This window comes from Echinops telfairi, unplaced genomic scaffold (genome assembly GCF_000313985.2).
Source record: "Echinops telfairi isolate 266 unplaced genomic scaffold, ASM31398v2 ScPeMD7_14;HRSCAF=57, whole genome shotgun sequence".
Lineage (NCBI taxonomy): Eukaryota > Metazoa > Chordata > Mammalia > Afrosoricida > Tenrecidae > Echinops > Echinops telfairi.
Window position 1 is genome coordinate 12,475,539 of NW_022103911.1, and position 7,973 is coordinate 12,483,511.

Consider the following 7,973-nt stretch of genomic DNA (forward strand, 5'->3'; position numbering starts at 1 on the left):
AAATCTGTATATGTTCATTTGTAAAATTAAGATAGGTCGATGAATGAAATCCAAGATAGATAAAACCTTCAGAAATAGTAATGGGAGTAATGATTCTCTGAGGGTATGGGAAGAAGAGGGGGGAAGGGAGGGAAGGGAGAACTAATAACAATGGCCACTGATCCCCACCTGAGGGGATCAAATAACAGATTTGTAAGTGAAAGGATACACTGGATGTTGTAAGATAGAGCAAATAATAATGATAATATAATATAATAATAAGGATTCCTGGGAGTAGCATAAAGGGGAACTGATATCAAAAAGTTCAAGAAGAAAGAAAATGTATTGAAATTGATCATGGCAACAGTTGTACAATTATACTTGATGGAATTGAATTATAGGTTGTTGTATCTGTAAGAGCTCCCAATAAAATTACCTAAAAATAAAAAGTTTCAGCTTAACACATGTGACTACTAACGTGTATAAATTCATTTTAACATTTCATTTTTTATTTTTCAGTGTTTTCCCTTCATTTTTTTGTTTTGTTTTGTTTTCCTTCATTTTTATTTAGTTCCTGATTTCATTTCATTTCATTTTTTTGGAGTTTTACTTTTCCATCAAATTTTTCACACTCACCCCATATCCTGTACAAACCACTTACCATGGAATTGACTCCAGCTCCTGTCAACCCCATGTGTGTCAGAGTAAAACTGTGCTCCATAGGGCCTCCAATTATTTCTGGTTTGAAAGTAGATCACTAGTTTTTTTCTTCTGAAACACCTCTAGATTGACTCAAATTTTCAAGTTTTTATTTAATAGCTGGATTCACTATCTGAACCATTCAGGAAATCTATATACCCTTCTTTGTTGTTGTTTGCTGTCAAGGTAATTCTGACTCATGTAAACCCTATAGGGCAGAATATCTAGTGGGACCTCCCCCAAAATGGAATTTTTATTTCAAAGCTATATATTTACATTAAAATAAATAAATAAACAACCTTATCACCTTCAAAGTAATCTCCATTAACTTCATATATTTGTCAAATCTGAAAGTCCATTCCTGGCTATCACAAAAAACGAGGTTCAAGTGAAACTCCTTTTATGAAAAAATTCACTGTGACCAGAGAGAACCTTCCCAGGAGATGCCACTGTGTGCACAAACTCAGAGCAAGTTGTTCAATGTTCATTTTGTGGGGAAAATGTGTACTACTAAAACTTCGCCCAGAAGAGCTATTTTTCCTTTTTAATTTATTTTTTGGTGGGCGTGGGGGGAGTACTTCCTTGTAGAACTGTCCCATAGGTTTTCCAAGCTTGTAATCTTTATAGCAGGAGATCATAGGATCTTTTGTCATTAGAAGCTGCTGGTTAATTTTGAACTGCTGATCTTTAGATTACCATTTGAGTGCTTCATCACTGCATGAGGGCACCATCTAAACTCTTTATTGTCAGGTACCATCAAGCCAGTTTTGAGTCGTAGTGACCCCATGTACGACATAATGAAGCACTGTCCAGCCATGGACCAATCTCACAATTGCTCTTATATTTGAGCCCATTGCTACAGCCACTGTCAACACATCTCATCGAAGGTCTTCCTCTCCCTCTCTTTTAGCAAAGATGCTGTCTTCCCCTCATTAACCGATAAAACAATAATCAATTTCATTTTTATGTTATTATCTAATCTAGTTTGCCTGGTCTGTGTAGTTTCTTTTCTTTTTCTCAGTCTCACTTTTGAGTAGTCTTTTCTTATATTCCACACATCTATTTTATTCTAAGATTTAATTATTGCTTATATACCAGTAACCAATTTTCACTTATTAAAACATATATCCATTCAGTTGTGGAATAGCTCAACTTGAAGATCTATGAGATGTGGCACACATCACATTTAACCAACCAGCCTTAAATCTCCCCTGTAAACACACTCACTCTCCCAGTTGCTCAGATGAAGGTAGGATGTATTCCAGTCATTTTCATTTCTTTACAACATAAAACCAGCATAGCAAAAGTTCAAACAGTATGCTTCTAAAACACTCTAAATGCAATTTACATTTTCACACAATTTATTTCAACCTAAAACACTGGTCTTCTTGTTTCAGTGTTTCCTATGATCATTTAGTTCACTGTGTACTTAGTATATACTTAGTTGTTATTCTGAGATGGGAGTTTTCTTATATCTGCATATACTTCCCAATACATGCAAGTAGGTTACAGGATACATATGTATTTAGACTTTCTAAAGGAGGGTTTTCACTCACCTATCCTAGCAGATATAAATAAGGAGAACAAGGTTGATGCTCCTTTCCATCCAGGAACAAAAAGCAGAAAGCATTTACCATCAACCTGGCAGTGTTTTCAAAAGTCATCTTAATCCAACTGCTGTGTGAGTTGCAATATGAAGAAATATTCATTTAGTAGGTAGATAAGAACAAAAGTTTGTAGAGAATAGCAGAATACATTGTGTTACTATAGTTGCTGTTTTATGGACTAGCAAGAGGATGAGTTTCAGTCAATGGACTATTATTTATGTGGTAAAGTATGCTATATACAATAATCTCCATTAAGAACACATCCCTCCTTATTACCCTTTGATTAGTCTGCGTCGTAGGAGGTGGATAATACTTCCTTGTTGCATTGTCAAGTTTTGTAATATGTTTTCTTTTGGTAAGTAAAATGTTGGCAGAAATACTCTATTCCATTGGAACCTCTAAGAATAGCGGTGGTTTTTTTGTTTTGTTTTCCATCTTTGATAGGTTCTCACTCTTAAAAGAACATATTACAATGGAAGTTGCTCATTCAGCTTGTGGGCCAGATTTAGAAGAGATCATAGAGCAGAGCTTCTAAAGCTAAGCATCATAAATATGTAATGGGGAAAGAAGGAAAAGTACCTGGGACTTTGAGATGGCTTATTCCAGCTGGACACTGCATATTACTAATAGCTAGCTGAGTAATGCACATATGCTGGTCATCCTATAAATAGGTCTCTATGAATTCTCCTACTTTTCTTTGTGTTTGCTCTCTCTCTCTCTCTCTCTCTCATGCACACGCACTACTTGTTTTGACAATCATAATGTAACACCAGGTAAGAAAGAATCAGGAATAATCTTGATTACCAATCAATAATATTTTGAAAGTGTTAATAATTGAAAAATTGGTCCTTTATTTATAATGACCAAAATGAGGTTTTTTTTTTCAGTTTTTCTTCCACTTTATAGAGTAGGAGAAATTGCATCCCAAGATACCAAATAAATGTCTTTATCCTCCAAGGAAGGTCTTAATGACTACACCCAATGTAAAATAAATTAATAAAAGTAGTAATAGGTGAAAATAAAAAGAAGTACCCACAAAACAGTTTCACTCTGTTTTATTACCAATAACACAAACACCTAAAATTTCCAGTTCCTTAGCTTATTTCGTATATATTTACTCTAGTGCTGTTTGTATCTTCATAGTTCAGACAGCAGTTGTGTTTCAAATACAACCAACCAGGAACTTTCTATTAACTTGCAAAATATCATGGAGACTAAGAGAGGGAAAGAATATGGAAGAGGTATTTTTTATGAATGAGGATGGTAGAAAAGCACTTTGCATACTTCGCAAACAGCACTGTCCACCGCGTGGTGAGATGAGATTGCCTATCATTGAGTTTTCACCGATGCAAATTTGAAATTTCTCAATCAAAGATCAGGGCTGTGTCTTGGTTATCATTTTCTGGAAGTTAATAGCTTCATTTCACATTAATCCCCCTCAAAATGGTCCACATTTATCCTAAATTCTAGCAATAAATTCCTGGTACATGAACTTCTTACCGTTGAAAGAAGTTTTTATAATTTGCCTAAATTTTAAAGACATTTGCAGAACTCATGCCATTTTAAACTGGACATTATATATTTTTAAATGTTTTTAAACAGAACTTAACATTATGTTAAACAGAACTTAACTTTTTTAAAAAGAATATAGTAAATGCCATAACAATAAATTCTTATTCTTCTGCAATCTAATTACTTAAATTATGATAATGCACTGTTAGTATAAATACTTTACTTTGTCAGTGTTTAATTTATGAATAAAATAAATTTTATGAGCATTTTAATGATATATATTTAGAAACACAAGAAACCTTAGAATATATTTAAGATAGTACTTTTACTTAGAGTCTCTAATCAAAGTCAATTTAGAGACAACTATATTTAATATCTTGCAAAAATTTATATTTAAATATAAAGATACCATTCAGTATACAAAACTTCAAAAATCGATATAAAATCTATTCTCCATATGCTCCCCAAATTTCTGACTTCACAGTAGAGAAAGGGATGATAGATTCAATACTGTTATAAACGAATATGAGATAAAAAAATGAGAAAATTTTAAATTGTACCTGAGAATGAACATCTTATAGAGTAGTTGGATAGAGACTATAATTGCCGTTAATACAAATACTTCATTCAAGGAATATTATCTTACATATAGTTACCTGCATATTCAGTTAATCTATAAGGCTATTCTTAAATAAGATTAAAGAATGTACATTTTTGCAATGCTATTCACCATTGTCTCCTATTGCTATGGCTATTGTCACCATATTAACATATTACTAATACCTAGCTAACCTGCTCCTGAAAAACATTACTCTGATATTTCAATCTTCAATCCTCAATGATATTTCCTATTATAGTCATCTTATTTTTTATATTAATTAATATCAATAACTTAATTTTTATCGAAAACTCTGCACATCCTAAAAAATAAGTAACCAGGAATAAGACATGATCGCTTTTTTAAGGGTTCTCATAGTTACTTTGAACATGGGAAATTTGTAAAAACATAATAGCAAACAAGTTTTGTAGGTACTAGCACATGTTCAGCATACAGGTAATGAATAGTAAGAGGTTAAATTGGAACAATTGGACAGCAGTCTACGGTAGCTTGACTTGAAAATTAGCGAGGGCATCTAAAAATTCACTTGTTCTGAGTTTGGAACAAGACATCTTGAATCAAGAACAAACGCTTAAATATAGCCCCAGAAATGGAACTAGTTATTAGTTGAATACTGACAATGGTTTGAAAAGTGCAATTCAGATCTGGAAACCCTTTCTACAGACAAATCTGTTTCAGCAGATGTCGTTTTAGGGAGGAAGGGATTTGTTTCTTGGTCAATAATGAAAAACATGTACAGTTCCCATCGAAAGAGTCACTTGGGTAGAAATTTAATGTGAGGGGGAAATGCTGCTGTGTAAATTAATGTAAAAATGTGCTTAACCTTCCAACATCTTCTGAATTTAAAAAGCCCAAAGAAAGTAGGATTGTGACCATTATTGCATTTTTGATACATGTAGCATGTTTGTCCTTATGTATAGTTAAAGTTATTTAATAAATATCACCTAACTCTTAAACATAAAATGTTATAGGTGTTTCTGTAGTGTCTATGTGTAGGTTAAATGAAAAATCATATTCAATCGGTAAAATGTTAGATGTTATTAATTCTGAATTTGAAAATGTCCTCCATTCCAAAAGATAAAGAATTGCCTGTGTTAATTTCAATATTGAAAAAAAAAACATTTGGGGGCTCCGGGCCCGGTGCCCAGGGAGTGGGGGATTCAAAGGCAGTGGATGGAAAAGGCGTGTATCTCAGGGGGCGGGCCCAGTAGAAGGAGCACCGCCCCCCCCCCGGAGGTGGGCGGTGTCAGCAGAGGGGCGGGGCTCCAAGGAGGTGGCGGAACTAGCTGCCACTGAGCCTTCTCTGCACTTCAGCCGCTGCCTGGGAACCAACGCGGTACAGTCACCAAGCCACCCACAGGGTTCGTTCAGCCAGTGTCCTGGAAGTTGTCACAGAGAGCTCAGAGACCCAGACATCTCAGCCTCTTAGACCAAGTGCTGAGGTCAGGGAGCCCAGCTCAGCACCCCAGGCTTCACCAGTTGAGCTGGCAGCCGCCATGGAGGTGTGTGGAGGAGCCCCCCCCAGGAGGCTGCCACAGAGCCAGTTGAAGTGCCAGGGGCCACAGAACCGGCGTGGGCAGCAGTAGTTTCGGGAGCTACAGGGTCAGGGCCTGGGGTGGTCCCCGGAGGGTCCCCGAGCATGTCGGACATGGAAGCCTTCAACTTGCTGCTGGCGGTGAAGCTCAAGAGGCAGCGAGCAGGGCCTGCCCTGCCCCCCATGGTGATGGAGCTGGTGGCAGGAGCCGCGTGTACGCAGTGGGCACGGCCCACTTCAGCGACGACAGCAAGAGGGACGTGGGGGTGGTGGAGCTCTGTCCCTACCGCGTGTCCATGCTCAAGATGGACAAGTGCACGCAGATGCTGCTGCTGAGGGTGTCGGCCCACATCACCGATCAGTTCAGCGCTAGTTCAGTGAGGCCTTCAAAGAGGTCAGCAAGGTGCCCTTCTGCAAGTTCCACCTGGGCGGCCGCCCCATTCCCGTCACCTTCAAGAGGGCCATCGCTGCACTGTCCTTCCGGCAGAAGATCAAGCTGGCCTGGGGCCTCTGCTTCCCGTCGTACCCCATCAGCAAGGACGATGTGGAGAAGTGTAAGCAGAAGGGCCTGCTGGAGCGGATGATGGCCCAGATAATCCGCGAGTTCCCCGGCTTTCACTGCACCGTCATGTCCGAGCGAGGCGTCCACCTGACCCTAAATGCTGCTCCAGGCTGCCCGCAGCTTGGAGCTGCCCGGTTCCTCGGATGCCGAGCCCAGGAAGTGCGTCCCCTCTGTGGTGATGGGCGTTGTGGCATGGGCCACGTGCCAGGCATCCAGAAGAACTAGAGCACCGAGCTGAACATACAGGAGATCATGACTGTTCCCCCACCCTCCGTCTCCGGCCGTGTGTCCTGGCTGGCGGTCAAGGCCGCCTTCTTCGGCGTCATGGGCTACAGCCTCCACTGCCGCAGGACTGCCTTCAGAGAGCGTCCACCGTCCTGCCCAAGAAGTAGGAACTTCCCCGCCTCGGGCACCACCAGCTCCCCACCAGCTCCCACCTGACGTCCACACAGCAGGCTCAGCTCTGCCCGTGGGCCCGGCCACAGCCGCCTGCCTGTCCTATGGCTGAAACCTCACCACCCTACGTCCAATAATGGTTGGCGTTTCTGAGCGCAGAGTCCTGTAGCCAACAGCCTCCCTCACACCAGTGCCCAGGGGGGCCAGGGGGTCGTGGGGGGCAGCAGTTGGCATCCTGCCTCACTGAGCCTTCTGTGGTCATCGGACTCTGTGGCCCCTGGTTCTCTCCTCTCCCAGGAGCACCTAGCTGAGGGTCTGACGGCAGACTCAGGCCAGGCAGGTTTGGGAAAGGCTCTGGGGGCCAGGGGACTCAGAGGGGAACCTTCTAGGGCAGCCCCTAGACCCTGACAGGGTCTCTGGCTGGCAGAGTTCCCAGGGTCTGGTCTTTTTAAATGTCTGAAATTTCTTTGCTCAGGTAATTTTAACTTAAACCGGACAGCAGATGTCAGAAACACAGCCTTAAATCTGGTTGGGGCCACGCAGCCTTTCTGGGTCCTGCTTGCAGGAGCTGTCCTGGGCAGTGAAGGGCTAAGGGACCAGCCATGGGGGTGCGGAGTGGTCAGGTGACCCTGTGGCCGGTTGGGGTGTTATGTGCCTGGGCAGTGCCAGCCTCATCCCACCAGGTCCTGTGACAGGGCTCAGTGTTGAACCAAATCAATACTGGGGCTGGCCAACTCACCACAAGCCCCACCCTGTTCTCCAGTTGAACATGCACTTTCCTTATGAGGTTGAAATAAAGTCTAATTTGTTGGGGGGGTGGGGTGGGGAATATTTACACTATTTCCCAGAAAAAGAAATCTTAGACTGGTAACATTTTCTAGAAGTAATATATTAATCCATAGCAGTAGTGGTATTGGCCTATGTACATATATTTATAAGACAATACACTGAAGCTGCAGACAGGCCTTGGGCCTCGCCTCAAACCTTCCCTCAATGCAAGAACACTTTGTTCTAACAAATTGGCATTCCATGATGCTCCCCCCACCCCCTTCAAATAGATGCATA

At 41.0% G+C, this 7,973-nt stretch overlaps 1 pseudogene; it reads left to right on the forward strand.

Annotated features, from left to right (window-relative positions):
• The first annotated feature begins 2,458 nt into the window (after nucleotides 1-2,458).
• Nucleotides 2,459-6,953, forward strand: LOC101648599 (annotated as a pseudogene).
• Nucleotides 6,954-7,973: the final 1,020 nt, after the last annotated feature.